This window comes from Tribolium castaneum, chromosome 4 (genome assembly GCF_031307605.1).
Source record: "Tribolium castaneum strain GA2 chromosome 4, icTriCast1.1, whole genome shotgun sequence".
NCBI lineage: Eukaryota > Metazoa > Arthropoda > Insecta > Coleoptera > Tenebrionidae > Tribolium > Tribolium castaneum.
In genome coordinates, this window is record NC_087397.1 from 20,412,142 (window position 1) to 20,435,844 (window position 23,703).

A 23,703-nucleotide genomic window follows, 5' to 3' on the forward strand; every position below is an offset into this window, starting at 1 on the left:
TTGTTCAGTAACAGTTACAGTTTTCTTATTGGTTTTTTGCTTATATCTCGAAAACAGTTACACCTATCAAATTTTATCTTTTTTTCAAAATTAAAGCTGATAAAATTTCCAACAAAGTAGTTATTTGCATTTTTCTTGTAGGACCAAGCATAAGCGAGTTATAGAGATGGATATAAATAATATCTAACAAAAATTTGCTTTAAAATAAAATGTTTGAAAAACTGAAATTAAACTAAATTAATTGTGTCTAACACTTTAGTGGAGGAAAAAGGAGAAGACATAAAAGTCTCTAAAGGTTTCAGAGTCGTCTTTAGTCGTCATATTAATAACAATAACATTAATAATAATAATACTAATAGTACTAAAGTTGCTTATATGCAAACGCTTAATTAAGGTAACAGTTTTTTGGTTTCTTGCTTATATCTCGAAAACAGTTACTCCTATCAATTTTTATTTTTTTACTAAAATTAAAACTGATAAAATTTCCTACAAAATAGTTATTTGCATTTTTCATGTAAGACTAACCATAAGCGAGATATAAGTGTAAAAATTATTAATATTTAAAAAAAAGTGCTTTAACAGAAAATGTCTTGTGATTTAAAATACACTTAATTTATTGGGTCCAATACTTTATTAGAAGAAAAAGGAGGTGACATAAAAGTCACTGAAGTCTTCAGAGTCGTTTTTAAATGCTGCATTTTTGTCTTCGTCTCAAACATTGAAAACTGAATTACATTTTTGTTCAGTAACTGTAACAGTTTTCACTTTGGTTTTTTGCTTATATCTCGAAAACATTTACTTCTATCAATTTTTATCTTTCTTTCAAAATTAAAGCTGATAAAATTTCCTACAAAATAGTTATTTGCATTTTTTTTCTAAGACCAACCATAAGCGAGTTATAGAGTTGGATATAAATAATCTTTAACAAAAATTTGCTTTAAAATAAAATGTTTGAAAAACCGAAATTAAACTAAATTAATTGAGTCTAACACTTTAGTATAGGAAAAAGGATAAGACATAAAAGTCACCAAAGTATTCAGAGTCGTTTTTAGTCGTCATATTAATAACAATAACATTAATAATAATAATACTAATATTACTAAATTTGCTTATATGCAAGCGCTTAATTAAGGTAACAGTTTCTTGCTTATATTTCGAAAACAGTTTCCCCTATCAATTTTTATCTTTTTACTAAAATTAAAGCTGATAAAATTTCCTACAAAATAGTTATTTGCATTTTTTATGTTGGGCTAACCATAAGCGAGATATAAGTTTGAAAATAATTAATATTTAAAACAAAAGTGCTTTAACAGACTATGCCTTGTGATTTAAAATACACTTAATTTATTGGGTCCAATACTTTATTAGAAGAAAAAGGAGGTGACATAAAAGTCACTGAAGTCTTCAGAGTCGTTTTTAAATGCTGCATTTTTGACATGGTCTCAAACATTGAAAACTGAATTACATTTTTGTTCAGTAACAGTTACAGTTTTCTTATTGGTTTTTTGCTTATATCTCGAAAACAGTTACACCTATCAAATTTTATCTTTTTTTCAAAATTAAAGCTGATAAAATTTCCAACAAAGTAGTTATTTGCATTTTTCTTGTAGGACCAAGCATAAGCGAGTTATAGAGATGGATATAAATAATATCTAACAAAAATTTGCTTTAAAATAAAATGTTTGAAAAACTGAAATTAAACTAAATTAATTGTGTCTAACACTTTAGTGGAGGAAAAAGGAGAAGACATAAAAGTCTCTAAAGGTTTCAGAGTCGTCTTTAGTCGTCATATTAATAACAATAACATTAATAATAATAATACTAATAGTACTAAAGTTGCTTATATGCAAACGCTTAATTAAGGTAACAGTTTTTTGGTTTCTTGCTTATATCTCGAAAACAGTTACTCCTATAAATTTTTATCTTTTTTTCAAAATTAAAGCTGATAAAATTTCCCACAAAATAGTTATTTGCATTTTTTTGTAGGACCAACCATAAGCGAGTTATACAGTTGGATATAAATAATCTTTAACAAAAAATTTTCTTAAAATAAAATGTTTGAAAAACCGATATTAAACCAAATTAATTGGGTCTAACACTTTAGTAGAGGAAAAAGGAGAAGACATAAAAGTCACCAAAGTCTTCAGAGTTGTTTTTAGTACTAAATTTGCTTATATGCAAGCGCTTAATTAAGGTAACAGTTTTTTGGTTTCTTGCTTATATCTCGAAAACAGTTACTCCTAATAATTTTTATCTTTTTACTAAAATTAAAGCTGATAAAATTTCCTACAAAATAGTAATTTGCATTTTTCATGTAGGACTAACCATAAGCGAGATGTAAGTTTGAAAATAATTAATATTTAAAAAAAAAGTGCTTTAACAGAAAATGTCTTGTGATTTAAAATACACTTAATTTAATGGGACCAATACATTATTAGAAGAAAAAGGAGGTGACATAAAAGTCACTGAAGTCTTCAGAGTCGATTTTAAATGCTGCATTTTCGTCTTTGTCTCAAACATTGAAAACTGAATTACATTTTTGTTCAGTAACAGTTACAGTTTTCTTATTGGTTTTTTGCTTATATCTCGAAAACAGTTACTTCTATCAATTTTTATCTTCTTTTCAAAATTCAAGCTGATAAAATTTCCTACAAAATAGTTATTTGCATTTTTCTTGTAGGACCAATCATAAGCGAGTTATAGAGTTGGATATAAATAATCTTTAACAAAAATTTGCTTTAAAATAAAATGTTTGAAAAACCGAAATTAAACTAAATTAATTAAGACTAACACTTTAGTAGAGGAAAAAGGAGAAGACATAAAAGTCACCAAAGTCTTGAGAGTCGTTTTAAGTCGTCATATTAATAACAATAACATTAATAATAATAATACTAATATTACTAAATTTGCTTATATGCAAGCGCTTAATTAAGGTAACAGTTTCTTGCTTATATTTCGAAAACAGTTTCTCCTATCAATTTTTATCTTTTTACTAAAATTAAAGCTGATAAAATTTCCTACAAAATAGTTATTTGCATTTTTTATGTAGGACTAACCATAAGCGAGATATAAGTTTGAAATAAATTAATATTTAAAAAAAAAGGGCTTTAACAGAAAATGTCTTGTGATTTAAAATACACTTAATTTATTGGGTCCAATACTTTATCAGAAGAAAAAGGAGGTAACATAAAAGTCACTGAAGTCTTCAAAGTCGTTTTTAAATGATGCATTTTCGTCTTCGTCTCAAACATTGAAAGCTGAATTACATTATTGTTCAGTAACTGTAACAGTTTTCACTTTGGTTTTTTGCTTATATCTCGAAAACAATTACTCCTATCAATTTTTATCTATCTATCAAAATTAAAGCTGATAAAATTTCCTACAAAATAGTTATTTGCATTTCTTTTGTAAGACCAACCATAAGCGAGTTATAGAGTTGAATATAAATAATCTTTAACAAAAATTTGCTTTAAATTAAAATGTTTGAAAAACCTAAATTAAACTAAATTAATTGAGTCTAACACTTTAGTATAGGAAAAAGTAGAAGACGTAATAGTCACCAAAGTCTTCAGAGTCGTTTTTGGTCGTCATATTAATAACAATAACATTAATAATAATAATACTAATAGTACAAAATTTGTTTATGTGCAAACGCTTTATTAAGGTAACAGTTTTTTGGTTTCTTGCTTATATCTCGAAAACAGTTACTCCTATCAATTTTTATCTTTTTACTAAAATTAAAGCTGATAAAATTTCCTACAAAATAGTTATTTGCATTTTTCTTGTAGGACCAAGTATAAGCGAGTTATAAAGATGGATATAAATAATATTTAACAAAAATTTGCTTTAAAATGAAATGTTTGAAATACTGAAATTAAACTAAATTAATTGTGTCTAACACTTTAGTAGAGGAAAAAGGAGAAGAAATAAAACTCACTAAAGGTTTCAGAGTCGTCTTTAATCGTCATACTAATAACAATAACATTAATAATAATAATACTAATAGTACTAAATTTGCTTGTATGCAAACGCTTAATTAAGGTGACAGTTTTTTGGTTTCTTGCTTATATCTCGAAAACAGTTACTCCTATCAATTTTTATCTTTTTACTAAAATTAAAGCTGATAAAATTTCCTACAAAATAGTTATTTGCATTTTTCTTGTAGGACCAAGTATAAGCGAGTTATAAAGATGGATATAAATAATATTTAACAAAAATTTGCTTTAAAATAAAATGTTTGAAATACTGAAATTAAACTAAATTAATTGTGTCTAACACTTTAGTAGAGGAAAAAGGAGAAGACATAAAAGTCACTAAAGGTTTCAGAGTCGTCTTTAATCGTCATACTAATAACAATAACCTTAATAATAATAATACTAATAGTACTAAATTTGCTTGTATGCAAACGCTTAATTAAGGTTACAGTTTTTTGGTTTCTTGCTTATATCTCGAAAACAGTTACTCTTATCAATTTTTATCTTTTTACTAAAATTAAAGCTGATAAAATTACCTACAAAATAGTTATTTGCATTTCTTTTGTAAGACCAACCATAAGCGAGTTATAGAGTTGGATATAAATAATCTTTAACAAAAATTTGCTTTAAAATAAAATGTTTGAAAAACCGAAATTAAACTAAATTAATTGGGTCTAACACTTTAGTAGAGGAAAAAGGAGTAGACGTAAAAGTCCCCAAAGTCTTCAGAGTCGTTTTTAATCGTCAAATTAATAACAATAACATTAATAATAATAATACTAATAGTACTAAATTTGCTTATATGCAAACGCTTAATTAAGGTAACAGTTTTTTGGTTTCTTGCTAATATCTCGAAAACAGTTACTCCTATCAAGTTTTATCTTTTTACTAAAATTAAAGCTGATAAAATTTCCTACAAAATAGTTATTTGCATTTTTCATGTAGGACTAACCATAAGCGAGATATAAGTTTGAAAATAATTAATATTTAAAAAAAAAGTGCTTTAACAGAAAATGTCTTGTGATTTAAATGCACTTAATTTATTGGGTCCAATACTTTACTAGAAGAAAAAGGAGGTAACATAAAAGTCACTGAAGTCTTCAGAGTCGTTTTTAAATGCTGCATTTTCGTCTTCGTCTCAAACATTGAAAACTGGATTACATTTTTGTTCAGTAACAGTTACAGTTTTCTTATTGGTTTTTTGCTTATATCTCGCAAACAGTTACTCCTATCAATTTTTATCTTTCTTTCAGGATTAAAGCTGATAAAATTTCCAACAAAATAGTTATTTACATTTTTCTTGTAGAACCAAGCATAAACGAGTTATAGAGTTGGATATAAATAATATTTAACAAAAATTTGCTTTAAAATAAAATGTTTGAAAAACCGAAATTAAACTAAATTAATTAAGACTAACACTTTAGTGGAGGAAAAAGGGGAAGACATAAAAGTCACCAAAGCCTTGAGAGTCGTTTTTAGTCGTCATATTAATAACAATAACATTAATAATAATAATACTAATAGTACTAAATTTGGTTATATGCAAACGTTTAATTAAGGTAACAGTTTTTTGGTTTCTTACTTATATCTCGAAAACAGTTACTCCTATCAATTTTTATCTTTTTACTAAAATTAAAGCTGATAAAATTTCCTACAAAATAGTAATTTGCATTTTTCATGTAGGACTAACCATAAGCGAAAAATAAGTTTGATAATAATTAATATTTAAAAAAAAAGTGCTTTAACAGAAAATGTCTTGTGATTTAAAATACACTTAATTTAATGGGTCCAATACTTTATTAGAAGAAAAAGGAGGTGACATAAAAGTCACTGAAGTCTTCAGAGTCGATTTTAAATGCTGCATTTTCGTCTTCGTCTCAAAAATTGAAAACTGAATTACATTTTTGTTCAGTAACAGTTACAGTTTTCTTATTGGTTTTTTGCTTATATCTCGAAAACAGTTACTCCTATCAATTTTTATCTTTCTTTCAGGATTAAAGCTGATAAAATTTCCTACAAAATAGTTACTTGCATTTTTCTTGTAGGACCAACCATAAGCGAGTTATAGAGTTGGATATAAATAATCTTTAACAAAAATTTGCTTTAAAATAAAATGTTTGAAAAACCGAAATTAAACTAAATTAATTAAGACTAACACTTTAGTGGAGGAAAAAGGGGAAGACATAAAAGTCACCAAAGCCTTGAGAGTCGTTTTTAGTCGTCATATTAACAACAATAACATTAATAATAATAATACTAATAGTACTAAATTTGCTTATATGCAAGCGCTTAATTAAGGTAACAGTTTCTTGCTTATATCTCGAAAACAGTTACTCCTATCAATTTTTATCTTTTAACTAAAATTAAAGCTGATAAAATTTCCTACAAAATAGTTATTTGCATTTTTCATGTAGGACTAACCATAAGCGAGATATAAGTTTGAAAATAATTAATATTTAAAAAAAAAGTGCTTTAACAGAAAATGTCTTGTGATTTAAAATACACTTAATTTAATGGGTTCAATACTTTATTAGAAAAAAAAGGAGGTGATATAAAAGTCACTGAAGTCTTCAAAGTCGGTTTTAAATGCTGCATTTTCGTCTTCGTCTCAAACATTGAAAACTGAATTACATTTTTGTTCAGTAACAGTTACAGTTTTCTTATTGGTTTTTTGCTTATATCTCGAAAACTGTTACTCCTATCCATTTTTATCTTTCTCTCAAAATTAAAGCAGATAAAATTTCCTACAAAATCGTTATTTGCATTTTTCTTGTAGGACCAACCATAAGCGAGTTATAGAGTTGGATATAAATAATATTTAACAAAAACTTGCTTTAAAATAAAATGTTTGAAAAACTAAAATTAAACTAAATTAATTGTGTCTAACACTTTAGTAGAGGAAAAAGGAGAAGACATAAAAGTCACTAAAGGTTTCAGAGTCGTCTTTAGTCGTCATATTAATAACAATAACATTAATAGTAATAATACTAATAGTACTAAATTTGCTTACATGCAAACGCTTAATTAAGGTAACAGTTTTTTGGTTTCTTGCTTATATCTCGAAAACAGTTACTTATATGAATTTTTATCTTTTCTCTAAAATTAAAGCTGATAAAATTTCCTACAAAATAGTTATTTGCATTTTTCATGTAAGACTAAACATAAGCGAGATATAAGTTTAAAAATTATTAATATTAAAAAAAAAGTGCTTTAACAAAAAATGTCTTGTGATTTAAAACACACTTAATTTATTGGGTCCAATACTTTATTAGAAGAAAAAGGAGGTGACATAAAAGTCACCAAAGTCTTCAGAGTCGTTTTTAGTCGTCATATTAATAACAATAACATTAATAATAATAATACTAATAGTACTAAATTTGCTTATATGCAAGCGCTTAATTAAGGTAACAGTTTTTTGGTTTCTTGCTTATATCTCGAAAACAGTTCCTCCTATCAATTTTTATCTTTTTACTAAAATTAAAGCTGATAAAATTTCCTACAAAATAGTTATTTGAATTTTTCATGTAGGGCTAACCATAAGCGAGATATAAGTTTGAAAATAATTAATATTTAAAACAAAAGTGCTTTAACAGAAAATGCCTTGTGATTTAAAATACACTTAATTTATTGGGTCCAATACTTTATTAGAAGAAAATGGAGGTGACATAAAAGTCACTGAAGTCTTCAGAGTCGTTTTTAAATGCTGCATTTTTGTCATCGTCTCAAACATTGAAAACTGAATTACATTTTTGTTCAGTAACAGTGACAGTTTTCTTATTGGTTTTTTGCTTATATCTCGAAAACAGTTACACCTATCAAATTTTATCTTTCTTTCAAAATTAAAGCTGATAAAATTTCCAACAAAGTAGTTATTTGCATTTTTCTTGTGGGACCAAGCATAAGCGAGTTATAGAGATGGATATAAATAATATCTAACAAAAATTTGCTTTAAAATAAAATGTTTGAAAACCTGAAACTAAACTAATTTAATTGTGTCGAACACTTTAGTAGAGGAAAAAGAAAAAGACATAGAAATCACTAAAGGTTTCAGAGTCGTTTTAGTCGTCATATTAATAACAATAACATTAATAATAATAATACTAATAGTACTAAATTTGCTTATATGCAAACGCTTAATTAAGGTAACAGTTTTTTGGTTTCTTGCTTATATCTCGAAAACAGTTACTCCTATCAATTTTTATCTTTTTACTAAAATTAAAGCTAATAAAATTTTCTACAAAATAGTTATTTGCATTTTTCATGTAGGACTAACCATAAGCGAGATATAAATTTGAAAATAATTAATATTTAAAAAAAAAGTGCTTTAACAGAAAATGTCTTGTTATTTAAAATACACTTAATTTATTAGGTCCAATACTTTATTAGAAGAAAAAGGAGATGACATAAAAGTCACTAAAGTCTTCAGAGTCGTTTTTAAATGCTGCATTTTCGTCTTCGTCTCAAACATTGAAAACTGAATTACATTTTTGTTCAGTAACAGTTACAGTTTTCTTATTGGTTTTTTGCTTATATGTCGAAAACAGTTACTCCTATCAATTTTTATCTTTCTTTCAAAATTCAAGCTGATAAAATTTTCTACAAAATAGTTATTTGCATTTTTCTTGAAGGACCAACCATAAGCGAGTTATAGAGTTGGATATAAATAATATTTAACAAAAATTTGCTTTAAAATAAAATGTTTGAAAAACTGAAACTAAACTAATTTAATTGTGTCGAACACTTTAGTAGAGGAAAAAGAAAAAGACATAGAAATCACTAAAGGTTTCAGAGTCGTTTTAGTCGTCATATTAATAACAATAACATTAATAATAATAATACTAATAGTACTAAATTTGCTTATATGCAAACGCTTAATTAAGGTAACAGTTTTTTGGTTTCTTGCTTATATCTCGAAAACAGTTACTCCTATCAATTTTTATCTTTTTACTAAAATTAAAGCTAATAAAATTTCCTACAAAATAGTTATTTGCATTTTTCATGTAGGACTAACCATAAGCGAGATATAAGTTTGAAAATAATTAATATTTAAAAAAAAGTGCTTTAACAGTAAATGTCTTGTGATTAAAATACACTTAATTTAATGGGTCCAATACTTTATTAAAAGAAAAAGGAGGTGACATAAAAGTCACCAAAGTCTTGAGAGTGGTTATTAGTCGTCATATTAATAACAATAAGATTAATAATAATAATAATAATAGTACTAATTTTGCATATATGCAAGCGCTTAATTAAGGTAACAGTTTCTTGCTTATATCTCGAAAACAGTTACTCCTATCAATTTTTATCTTTTTTTCAAAATTAAAGCTGATAAAATTTCCTCCAAAACAGTTATTTGCATTTTTCTTGTAGGACCAACCATAAGCGAGTTATAGAGTTGGATATAAATAATCTTTAACAAAAATTTGCTTTAAAATAAAATGTTTGAAAAACCGAAATTAAACTAAATTAATTAAGACTAACACTTAAGTGGAGGAAAAAGGAGAAGACATAAAAGTCACCAAAGTCTTGAAAATCGTTTTTAGTCGTCATATTAATAACAATAACATTAATAATAATAATACTAATAGTACTAAATTTGCTTATATGCAAGCGCTTAATTAAGGTAACAGTTTTTTGGTTTCTTGCTTATATCTCGAAAACAGTTACTCCTATCAATTTTTATCTTTTTACTAAAATTAAAGCTAATAAAATTTTCTACAAAATAGTTATTTGCATTTTTCATGTAGGACTAACCATAAGCGAGATATAAGTTTGAAAATAATTAATATTTAAAAAAAAAGTGCTTTAACAGAAAATGTCTTGTTATTTAAAATACACTTAATTTATTAGGTCCAATACTTTATTAGAAGAAAAAGGAGGTGACATAAAAGTCACTAAAGTCTTCAGAGTCGTTTTTAAATGCTGCATTTTCGTCTTCGTCTCAAACATTGAAAACTGAATTACATTTTTGTTCAGTAACAGTTACAGTTTTCTTATTGGTTTTTTGCTTATATCTCGAAAACAGTTACTCCTATCAATTTTTATCTTTCTTTCAAAATTAAAGCTGATAAAATTTCCTACAAAATAGTTATTTACATTTTTCTTGTAGGACCAACCATAAGCGAGTTTTAGAGTTGGATACAAATAATATTTAACAAAAATTTGCTTTAAAATAAAATGTTTGAAAAACTGAAATTAAACTAATTTAATTGTGTCTAACACTTTAGTAGAGGAAAAAGAAAAAGACATAAAAGTCACTAAAGGTTTCAGAGTCGTCTTTAGTCGTCATAATAATAACAATAACATTAATAATAATAATACTAATAGTACTAAATTTGCTTATATGCAAACGCTTAACTAAGGTAACAGTTTTTTGGTTTCTTGCTTATATCTCGAAAACAGTTACTCCTATCAATTTTTATGTTTTTACTAAAATTAAAGCTGATAAAATTTCCTACAAAATAGTTATTTGCATTTTTCATGTAGGACTAACCATAAGCGAGATGTAAGTTTGAAAATAATTAATATTTAAAAAAAAAGTGTTTTAACAGAAAATGTCTTGCGATTTAAAATACACATAATTTATTAGGTCCAATACATTATTAGAAGAAAAAGGAGGTGACATAAAAGTCACTGAAGTCTTCAGAGTCGATTTTAAATGCTGCATTTTCGTCTTCGTCTCAAACATTGAAAACTGAATTACATTTTTGTTCAGTAACAGTTAAAGTTTTCTTATTGGTTTTTTGCTTATATCTCTGAAACAGTTACTCCTATCAATTTTTATCTTTCTTTCAAAATTAAAGCTGATAAAATTTCCTACAAAATAATTATTTGCATTTTTCTTGTAGGACCAACCATAAGCGAGTTATAGAGTTGGGTAAATAATATTTATCAAAAACTTGCTTTAAAATAAAATGTTTGAAAAACTAAAATTAAACTAATTTAATTGTGTCTAACACTTTAGTAGAGGAAAAAGGAGAAGACATAAAAGTCACTAAAGGTTTCAGAGTCGTCTTTAGTCGTCATATTAATAACAATAACATTAATAATAATAATACTAATAGTACAAAATTTGCTTACATGCAAACGCTTAATTAAGGTAACAGTTTTTTGGTTTCTTGCTTATATCTCGAAAACAGTTACTCCGATCAATTTTTATGTTTTTACTAAAATTAAAGCTGATAAAATTTCCTACAAAATAGTTATTTGCATTTTTCATGTAGAACTAACCATAAGCGAGATATAAGTTTGAAAATAATTAATATTTAAAAAAAAAGTGCTTTAACAGAAAATGTCTTGCGATTTAAAATACACATAATTTATTAGGTCCAATACATTATTAGAAGAAAAAGGAGGTGATATAAAAGTCACTGAAGTCTTCAGAGTCGATTTTAAATGCTGCATTTTCGTCTTCGTCTCAAACATTGAAAACTGAATTACATTTTTGTTCAGTAACAGTTACTGTTTTCTTATTGGTTTTTTGCTTATATCTCTGAAACAGTTACTCCTATCAATTTTTATCTTTCTTTCAAAATTAAAGCTGATAAAATTTCCTGCAAAATAATTATTTGCATTTTTCTTGTAGGACCAACCATAAGCGAGTTATAGAGTTGGATATAAATAATATTTATCAAAAACTTGCTTTAAAATAAAATGTTTGAAAAACTAAAATTAAACTAATTTAATTGTGTCTATCACTTTAGTAGAGGAAAAAAGAGAAGACATAAAAGTCACTAAAGGTTTCAGAGTCGTCTTTAGTCATCATATTAATAACAATAACATTAATAATAATAATACTAATAGTACTAAATTTGCTTACATGCAAACGCTTAATTAAGGTAACAGTTTTTTGGTTTCTTGCTTATATCTCGAAAACAGTTACTCCTATCAATTTTTATCTTTTTACTAAAATTAAAGCTGATAAAATTTCCTACAAAATAGTTATTTGCATTTTCCATGTAGGACTAACCATAAGCGAGATATAAGTTTAAAAATTATTAATATTTAAAAAAAAAGTGCTTTAACAGAAAATGTCTTGTGATTTAAAATACACTTAATTTATTGGGTCCAATACTTTATTAGAAGAAAAAGGAGGTGACATAAAAGTCGCTGAAGTCTTCAGAGTCGTTTTTAAATGCTGCATTTTCGTCTTCGTCTCAAACATTGAAAAATGAATTACATTTTTGTTCAGTAACTGTAACAGTTTTCACTTTGGTTTTTTGTTTATATCTCGAAAACAATTACTCCTATCAATTTTTATCTTTCTTTCAAAATTAAAGCTGATAAAATTTCCTACAAAATAGTTAGTAGATAACGAATGGGGGGACAACACAACACAACCTTGACCTTGAGTTTGACCCCGCCCATTTTCCCTCTCTTTCTTTCAAGGCCACTCGTTCTCTCTCTTACTTTTCAAGGCCAACCCCTCCCACTTCCCCCACCACTTCAAGGCCAAGGCATTATTGGACCTTGATGTTTTCAAGGTCAAGGTTATTCATGCTACTCCCCACTTTTGCAAGGCCAACAACTTCCCTCTTTACTTATCATTCAAGGTCACTGCAGCTAATATATATAGAATTCAATACAAATTCAAAAACAGTATCTAATAAGTATTTCTCAATATTAAAGTAGTAAAAAAAAAAAAATGTGGTATCGTTTTACTTGTGAAGGTGTCATAATAGTGGAAGAAACGTGTTTCCACAACCAGTTAGGACACATATCTTTGGAAGGTGGTTGGGAACGTTTCTTTAATAGAGTGGTTGTGTGTGAACAGTGCAGCACTAAGGACATTTCTATTATTAATCCAGATGGGTGGAATAATTCTTTAAGTATTGACATTACGTGTAATGAAGAAGAATTTAAAGAGTTACTTAGAAAATATGGTTTCCTTTGTCATAAGTGTAAAACTCCGTGTTACACAGCTAGCCAAGTGGATCCGGAAAATGCCCAAAAAATTATAGCTATATACCACTAACTTAAATCAGCATAATGGAAGTTGACAATGGTATGTAATATGAGATTGTATGTACTTGTAGAAATTAAGTTTTAAATGTTTTCAGATCCTTACTGCTACATGCTCTTTTGCCTATCTCCAAAGGACTGTGGTAACAGAAAATTCTTTTGTTTGAGATGTGTGAAGCTTATGGCAGTGAGATTTCACATTTGTCATCTACATGTGACTTCAGTGTTAAACTACAAGTGTTTTTGGTGTAATACAGTAATAGGACAGAATTCTCAGTTGTGTGGAAATAATTTAATAAACAGAATGACTGTTAAAATGTGGTATTTTAGTAGAGAGCGACAAATGATGTTTTATGATTCTGATGACTATGATTCTGACGACTCATCAAGTAGCTGTGATAGTGGTATAGAATGTTAGTTAATAAGAGTAGAAATTAGATATAAACAACTTGTAACCTTAGATTAAATTAGTATCTAGATTATTCTTTTGCTGTATGGATAAAAGTAAATAAATGAAGTTATATAATAAACAGACTTGTGATTCTCAACATAGTATTGATTCAACTCTGACAAAGAGAGGTTGGGGTCTAATAAATAAATTAATAAATAAATTACCCATTGAATTACATATACCGGGTTATCAGTTTTGTGGTCCTGGAACCAAATTACAAAAACGAATTGCACTTGGACATAGTGGTAGAAATAAATTAGATCAGGCTTGTAAAGAACACGATATATCGTACGCCAACGAAACTAATTTGCAAAAACGACACGAAGCAGATAAGTTATTATTAAGTAAAGCAGTTGAACGTTTAAAAGCAAAAGACGCATCGTTTGGGGAAAAAGCAGCTGCATTAGCAATTGCTGGTATAATGAAAGGCAAAGTAAAATTCGGAATGGGACCTAAAAGTAAAAAGGGTAAAAAAAAGAAGACAAAAAAACAACGAGTTCTAGTTGCTCCTAAATATGGTGGTTTTTTACCATTCCTATTACCACTATTAGGTGCTCTAGGCGCTTTAGGAGGAGGAGCTGCAGGGATAGCGACTGCTGTAAATAAAGCTTCGGTAGATAAAAAAATGTTGGAGGAAACTATGCGACATAATAAAGCAATGGAAATGAGTAGCGGTAAAGGTGTAGGAAAAACTAAAGGGAAAGGTCTTTACATTGGTCCATATAAATGGTATCAGAAAAAAAACTCCCAGTAAAATTACCACGTCACGCCCTCACTAATATTGAAATAATAAAGTTTGCTCGACTATTACAAATTCCAAATTTTAGAGGTGTATATATGCGTAATAAATTACCGAAAATTATACATAAAAATGAAACAGGAATTATAAATTTAGATGAAGAAAAAAATAGTGGAACTCATTGGACAGCATATGTAAAAAATAAAAATAATATATTATACTTTGATAGTATGGGCAATTTAAAACCTCCAACAGAGATTATAAATTATTTCAAAAGTGATAATGATGGTAATAACATTACATACAATTATGATGGATATCAGAAAATGGGTTCATATAATTGTGGACAATTATGTTTAAAGTTTTTATATAGACACACATGCAAATTATAAGTTTAGTCGAATCAAAGATGCTGTTTGTATTAACAGGAAAATCAGCGATACTAAGTGCTGACTTTAATCCACCGATTGATGTTAGTGATGGTGTCTATGAACTGGGTGTTACAAATTTTGAAGTCTACAACAGTATACCGAATATTGATGAAGAAAATAATAAATTCTTTTTCGGGGATGTCGAATTTAAAATACCGACCGGTTGTTATCAATTAACCGATATAAACAACTATTTACAACATGTAATTGAAAAACAATTCAGTAATGACCTCTTATCTATTACTGCAAACAATAATACATTACATACACATATCAAAGCAACAAAAGATGTTGACTTTACCAAACCAAATACTATCGGACCAGTGTTGGGATTTAATAGTCAAATAGTTCCAAAAAATATTGGAAAAGATTCGGATAATATTGCAGACATAATGAAACTCAATTCGATTATGATTGAATGTAATATTACAATTGGAAGTTTTAAAAATGGAGAACCTGTACACATAATTTATCAATTTTTTCCAAACGTTCCACCTGGATTTAAAATAGTACAGTCACCAGATCATGTGATTTACCTACCCATTAGTGTTAAAACTATCAGAAATATTACACTTAAAATAATAGATCAAGATGAAAAGTTGGTCAATTTTCAACAAGAGACTGTAACAGTTGGATTACATTTGCAGAAGAAAGAAGAAAATGGGTATTAGTTTTAGAACTGACTCATATAAAAAGCAACAAAAGTGTAGAAAAACAGTTAGTACGAAACGAAACGTGCAACAATTAAGTAATAAAAATAAACTGTTTCTAAAATCATTAGGATTTGAATTATACACATAAAAAATGTTCGATATTGAGAAGGGTATTGAGTGGGATGAAGGTGTGGTAGGTTACAAATTTCAAAGTCATGAGGCATATACAGCCAGATATGAAAACACGGATGAAATTCGAATTCCTTTACAAGAAGATTTGTGTACACTACCATGTGATAGTTTAATTTTAATTGAGGGACAATTGGTTAAAACCGACGCTACAACCAATAAAACTGTACCAGCAACAGAAACCAAGTTTGTAAATAATGGTGTCGCTTTTTTGTTTAGTGAAATACGGTATGAAGTAAGTGGAGTAACTGTAGATACAAACACAAAGCCAGGTATTACAACAACTATGAAAAATCTGGCATCATTAAATCAAAGTGAAAGTCTGAAATTAACAATGTCTGGTTGGGATCTAAATGAAGAAGCCACTAAACCTATAGATGGATATTTTCAAGCATGTATCCCATTAAATCGACTATTAGGATTTGCAGAAGATTATAAAAATATAATGCTAAACATACCGCAAGAGTTAATATTAATTCGTAGTAATAGTGATGTCAATGCATTAATTTGTGCAACAAATGAGAAAGCACGAGTTGTAATTGATAAAATTGTATGGCTAGTTCCACATATTGTGCCCGGTTTAAAGGAAGAGGTTAAATTGACAAAAACCATTGAAAAAGATAAAGAAATTGCAGTACCGTACAGAAGCTGGGAACTTCATTCGCTGCCACTCTTTCCAAATACTACAAAGTGTAGTTGGCCTGTGAAAATCTCTACAAAATTTGAAACACCTCGTTATATTATCTTTGGCCTTCAAAGCAATAGAGAAGGACAACTTGATAAAAATATGAGTAAATTTGATAGAGGCGATATAACCAATATGAGAGTATTTCTAAATAATGAACGATATCCGTATGAAAATTTAAATATTTCATATAAAAAACACCATTTCGGTATATTATATGAAATGTTTACAAACTTTAGATCCCGATACTATTATACAGATAAAAAAGAAACACACATTACACCTACACAGTTTTTCGACAGTTATCCACTAATCATAATTGATTGTTCGATGCAAAAAACTGGTTTACAAACACAGTCTATTGCACTGAGAATTGAATTTGATACAGACACCGGTATAAGTGATGGAACCACCGCATATGCATTAGTCATTAGTGACCGAGCCTTTACATATACACCGTTGACAAAATCTGTAAAACAAGTCTAAATTTATATTAATAGTAATGGAGAACGAAGTGATTATAGACGTTCAAGGTTACAAAATTGGAAAAAAGTTTATAGTTAAAGAACTGGCTGCTTTAAGAGGAGACAAACTCGCACACTATGTTTTTCAACCCCCTTTCCCTTCACAACTTTTGAATCCTCAAGATGAAAAACAAGTAAAATGGTTAATGAAGAATTATCATTGTATTGACTGGAATATGGGACATATTCCATATTGGAAGCACGTACAAGTTATAAACAATGTGTTGAAGGATGTTGACAAAATTTACGTAAAAGGAAAAGAAAAAGTCGAATTTTTGAAAAAATATACACATAAACAAGTTATTGAATTTCCACAACAACCAACATTACACGCCGATAAAGTTAAATGCATGTACCATCTAAACGATAACGCATATTGCAGTCTACATAACGTATTTTTTTTAAAACAAACATTTCGTTAAAAGTGTACAAAACATTGTGTAAATAATCTCAACTCATCAGTCTATTAGTAATCATGGATCAAGAGAGTTGGATAACGTGTCGTAATAATCCAGGACATCGCCTGAAAGTAAAACATCTTCGACGACATTTACGAAGATGTCTTCCACATCGTGAATATTCTTGGAGGAGTTTTGATTGCGGAAATGGGAATTATTTTGATTCATCTTTATCCCATAATACTAATAATGATTATCAACAATCATCGAGAAGCAACTTTGAAAATACAAACTCTTCAAAAAATATTTTTTGTAATGAAATGGAATATTAATTGAATTAATTAATTAATTGTAGTATTTATAAATAAATGTTATAAATTTATAAACATTTGTATTTTTTTCATAATATTTACCACTCCCTTACACTTTCAATAATCCTTGTACACCACCCAAAAAATTCATTTCATTTATAAAAAAGAGTTGATTATTGCAGTGGATATGAGTGATTTTTCTCATTTGTTCAATAAATTAAACAGGTTAACGATGTCCTTGAAACAGGCGGTTACACTCCATCCTGTCTACATAGGTCTTCTTTTTACATTTTTTGTGTCTATATGTTAACCTTGATGGAATACACCAATGTAGTTGCAGTAAGAAGTTGACCTTGACGGGAGCTTTCAACAATTTATAAAATTGCAAGGAGTGCATGCAGAAATTCATTCTGTGTTGTACAGGTAGTCTGTGTACGAAATAATGTGTTCAAATTATTTTGCTCATTTTAAACCGTGTTCTCATGGTGACGAGTGTTCTCAGTGTCCCGGTCCCTCAACTAGGACAACTGTAAGTAACCAGTCATCCAAGTTATTATTTAAAGTATTGAAGGGAAAAGTTGCAAATCCCTATCAAAACCGTAGTGGTTTTAATAGGGATAAACCTAGAATCAATATCGTTTCTGATGTAATTATTAGACCTGCTAATTCAAAATTAATCAAAAATGATGAGACACAATTTGAACAATTTGCCAAGTCGTCTTTAAGTCAATCTTTGAGGGAAGATTGTCTTGAAGAGGATGTGATTGAATGTAGTCAGTTAAGTGTGAAAGAGAAGCAATTAGCTAATCACGCTGTTGCTAACATTGTTCAAATCGTTGATGAGGATGATGATTCTATGGTTACTCCTTCATCACAACCTGATAGTGAATTATCGTTTTCTTTACCATTCACGCAATACCTGGCTCAACATGGTATTGAAAATGATTATTCGGACGACATCTCGTTGACCTTAATAGACCAGTTTATTAACGAAGACGAGGCGGCGTCCAATCCGGTTGTGGATGAAGGAACTTGTCCCATCAATAATTCGGTTACCGATGAGTTAAATGTATTTGATAATGATATGGTGGTGGTGGAAGAACCCCCAATCTCTCCCAGTCCACCACAAAGCCCCTTCGTTGAGCCAGTGTTTACCCGCCCCGTTACACCAACATCTCCTGAAGCGGCACCCGCGGTATTAACTCAACCCCCTATGATAATATCGCAGGACATCATTGATGCTTTATCGGAGCCTTGGGTTGAGGTGGAAAACGTTATCAATGGTAACGTTGAACATCCCCCTCAACCCAATTCACCGATTATTGAGGAAAATGATGTTCTGCCAGAGAGATTGGTGGTGGTAGAGGCCGAAAATAACATCATTCGGTCACCATCACCACCACCGTCACCCATGATATTATCACAGGGCGTCAATGACATACAACAACCATCTGGATCCGAGGTTGATGTGGAACTTAACATCATCACACCACCACTCCCTCAGCCTCCTGCAACGTTCGATCCGATGAGTATTATTACTCAAAATGTCATTGACGCACTGGCAGAGCCGTGGGTTGAAGAGAGGAGGCAGGGTGAAGAGATGGATGTTGAAAATGACATCATTCAACCCTCTCAATTGTCACCCATTCTAGGGCAAATAAATAATAGAGTTGAGAATAGGGTGGAGGGTGGAGACGTTGATGTCGAAAACGAAGACAATGACGACGACGACAACATCATTCCACCCACTCCCCCTCACTCACGATCAAGGAGGAGTCGGCGCCCTAGAAAGCCTCGTAGACGTGTGCGAAAGTCCCCATTAATATTAATTACTAATAATTATAATATTAATATTAATATTAATGATGTTAATATTAATTTTTAATATTAATAAATCCTATTTCCGTCCTACACTCATATCAAGTACATTTAATTCGGACGCGATTTTCCAAATTTTAACATCATACTACCTACAACACGATGGCAAGCATGCTGCTCCTCCTCGAGGTCTTGCTGGATACCTATCTTTGAACACAAAAAAAATATATATTTATATAGTATAAATAAAAGTCTTTCAAAGATAGTAACAGAAGGCAGCAAATTTATTATTAAACTTTATTAGTAACCTGTTTAATTTATTATTTCATATTTTCATAAGAAAATGCATCACTGTGAAAACTGTAATAAACAATTTACAACCCGTCAATCACGACTACGCCACGAAAAGCTCTATTGTCAAGTGGTCAAAAAACAGGAAAATGGAGGACCGGCCGCCAAAAAACAGAAAATATGTCATTCAACTGGTAAGTTTTAACTAATAGGTACTCTATTTTCAATTATTTTTCTTTTCTAGCTAGCAACAATTATATGTGCGTTACATGTAATCAAGAAATTGCTCCAAAGCTTATTACGGCTCATGAGAGAAGTAGACAGCACAGAAATAATTGTCAAAGTACTCCCTTGGAGGATGGGGTGTTTGCACTCAGCAGTGCATTTAAATCACGCATCGCTTCATATAGGATTTGTGATGAGGGCGATTATATCGATTTAAATGAATTTATGGATAAAATTCACAATAAATTACTTGGACTTATTGTTTCACAAATTGAAAAATTTAGTACAATCAAAATTAATTTGGAATTATTTGGATTGTATACCATTGAGTCAAAAAATATATTTGATGTAAAATCTTTCAATACTACTAACAGAATTGTCACTTTAGGCACGAATATTAGGAATATGTTGCATGACTTTCAAGAAGTTATTAGTCAAAAAATGATGGATTTTTTGGAACGAGATTCAGGTAGTTATATATTGTAAAAATCTATATAATACAATTATTTTTTTGCTTCTGTGTTTTAGGCTGGACACTTGTGAAAATTTTACATTTAGAATTAAATGTAAACTATTACAATCCATTGAAAGCTTCATCGTATATCCCACTACCGCCAAGCGTAAAAATGAAGAGGGCAATAGTTAATGTTCAAAATCAGGATATTCATTGTTTTGGTTGGAGTGTCGTAGCAGCAGTGTGTCTACCTATGGGACCAGAACATTTACCCAGTTCATATCCACATTGGTCGACACTTTTTAATTTCCAAGGTATTGAATTTCCTGTAAAACTGGATAGTATTGCAAAATTTGAAAGTCAAAATAATGTCTCTCTTAATGTTTACGGACTTGAATTACTTTATGTAAACAATAAGGTAAAATTTGAAATTGTGGGACCATTATATTTTACAAACTTTAAGAAACCGGTACACATAAATTTATTATTGTTGAGTGATAACGATGGTAATCAACATTACTGTACAATAACTAATTTGCCACGTTTAGTATCTTCCCAACTCTCAAAACATCATCATTCAAAATTTTTCTGTGATGGATGTCTACAATATTTCACAACCCAAGCTTTATTAGATAGACATTCTTCGACTGATTGTGGAAAACTTTATGCTAGAATCCCAAATAATGAATTAATAACAAATAGATTTGGTTATAATGTTCCCGCTAATGTATTAGAATTTCAAAATTATCATCATAAAATGACTATCCCATTTATTGTTTATGCTGATTTCGAATGTTTATTGAAACCTATGAGTACAGTTGCACCAAATCCAAATCAATCATTTTCGATAAAAACTTTTCTCCATCAACCATATTCATGTGCATATTACATTAAATGTTCATATAATGATCAATTATCTAAATTCCAAAGTTTTCGAGGACAGTCATCTGTGGTTGACTTTATTACAGCATTAGAAATAGATTTGATAGAGATTTATAAAAAGTATTTAAGTATTGTACAACCAATGCTTCCATTAACTATTCAAGAAGAGTTTGATTATCTTACAGCAACGGAATGTCATATTTGTCAAAAACCTTTTCAACAGAATGATATTAAAGTAAAAGATCACTGTCATTTAACGGGTCGTTATAGGTCCGCCGCGCACAGTAATTGTAACTTGAATTTTCAAATTCCAAATTTTATTCCGATAGTATTTCATAATTTAACAAATTATGATAGTCACTTATTCATTAAAGAGTTGGCCCTTGAAGAAAGTGAAATTAATATCCTTGGTAAAACTAAAGAGAAATATATTACATTTTCGAAAAAAATTTGTGTAGGCGAATATCTAAATTCAAACAATCGAATAGTCAAGGAGCACTTACACTTGCGTTTTATAGATAGTTTTCAGTTTTTGGCATGTTCATTAGAAAAACTGGCAGCAGCCTTGGATGATGCTCAATGTATGGAAGTAAAACGATACTTTCCCGTTGACAGAGAATTTCAGTTAATTAGACAGAAAGGGGTTTTTCCATATTCATTTATCGATGATTTTTCTAAATTAGATCTCATGGAATTACCACAAAAAATTGATTTTTACGATAAACTTCGCGATGAGCATATTTCTGAAGATGATTATCAACGAGCTAATACCGTATGGAATACATTCCATTGTCAGACTCTAGGCGAATATTCTGATCTCTATTTAAAAAGTGATATTTTACTATTAGCTGATGTCTTTGAGAATTTTCGAAACATGTGCCTTAAGCATTATGAACTTGATCCAGCACATTACGTGACAGCACCATCTCTTAGTTGGAATGCTATGCTTAAATTTACCCATGTAAAATTAGAATTATTGACTGATATAGATATGTTGCATTTTTTCAAAAAAGGGATTCGTGGGGGAGTTAGTACATGTGTTAAACGAGCGGCTCAAGCAAATAATAAATTTCTTCCAAATTATGACCCTTCGAAACCGACATCATACATTTTATATCTCGATGCAACAAATCTCTATGGTTGGGCTATGAGTGAAGTACTCCCTTTAGGTGGATTTACTTGGTTAACGCAAGACGAAATTAATTCACTTAGTATTATGGATTTGACTGATACCACACCTGAAGGTTATGTCCTTGAAGTAGATATCTCTTATCCTTATCATTTACACAACTCTCATAATGATATGCCATTTCTACCTGAAAATTTAATTCCACCAAACGGAAAATGTGCGAAACTCATTCCAAATCTATGTGCTAAAACAAACTACATAATACACTATCGAAATTTAAAACAAGCTCTACAAAATGGACTAGAATTGACAAAAATTCATAGAGTACTAAAATTCAATCAATCGTCATGGCTCAAACCATATATTGATTTAAATACGAAATTACGAAATCAGACTAAAAATAAGTTTGAAAAAGATTTATTTAAACTCATGAATAATAGCGTGTATGGAAAAACCATGGAAAATGTCGATAATCGGGTAGATATTAAACTGGCTACACATTGGAAAAAAAACGGTCACAAGTATGGAGCAGAGACATGGATAGCCAAACCACAATTTAAAAATTGTTCTATTTTTACTGAAAATTTAGTTGCAATAGAAATGAATAAAGTTCAAGTAACGTATGATAAACCTATTTATGTAGGATTCAGTATATTGGAAATTTCAAAAACTTTAATGTATGACTTTTTTTATAATTTCCTTAAAGTTAAGTATGGAAATAATGTACAGCTTTTGTATACGGATACGGATTCATTAATTTTAGAAATTTATACGGAAAACGTATATAATGATATTAAACAGAATATCGATCGGTTTGATACTTCAAATTATCCCGAGAATAATATTCATGATATTCCTAAAACTGTGTCTATTATCGGTAAAATGAAAGATGAGTATGCTGGTGTACCAATTGTACTTCTTTATGGCACCGGTGCCAAAGCATATTGTGTGCAAACAGTGAATGATTTAATTAAAAAGGCTAAAGGTGTAAGTAAACATGTAATTGATAAATCTCTAACACTGTTACAATATCGGGCAATTGCAACAAATCCTTCATCTTCATCAGTTTTCTGTGTTATGAACGTTTTCAAATCTTATTTACATAATATGTATACCGAATTAAGGAATAAAATAGCACTGTCTAATTTCGATGATAAACGATACATTTTAGGTAATTCAATTGATACATTAGCCTGGGGACATTACGATATTGATAGAGATCGAAATTTAGATTCTCTAATTAGAGAATTGCAAAAATATGTGGAACCCACTGATTGAATTTTACCTTATTGTAGATATGTAACGATATGTAACCATTTATTTATACTACGTATTTATTATTATTATTATTATTATGTATTTATAATTGATGTAATGTGTAAAGTATTTTTATTTGTATTCTGTAAGTCAACAATGAAACTTGTGCAACAAAAAGATTTATTAAAAATTTCTAACCACGACTATTCAGTTTGTGTACCCTATCAACAGTTTCCTAAACATAATACTTTATTCAATAATAGTGTAAAAAGAGGACTAGTGGTTGGACGTTCTGGATGTGGAAAAACAAATGTGATATTAAGTCTCTTGC

The 23,703-nt window shown here is 29.2% G+C and overlaps 1 non-coding gene across 3 annotated transcripts; it reads left to right on the top strand.

Annotated features, from left to right (window-relative positions):
- Positions 1–17,714: 17,714 nt before the first annotated feature.
- Positions 17,715–23,575, top strand: LOC103313431 (uncharacterized). 3 transcript variants are annotated; one of them, XR_010333751.1, is made up of 3 exons: positions 17,715–17,845; positions 18,743–20,119; positions 20,179–23,575. It is a non-coding gene; the product is annotated as an uncharacterized LOC103313431 (transcript). The 3 variants fall into 3 exon arrangements; XR_010333752.1 differs by lacking the exon at positions 17,715–17,845 and having other exon boundaries at positions 18,593–19,619; positions 19,670–20,119; XR_010333750.1 differs by lacking the exon at positions 17,715–17,845 and having other exon boundaries at positions 18,580–20,119.
- Positions 23,576–23,703: the final 128 nt, after the last annotated feature.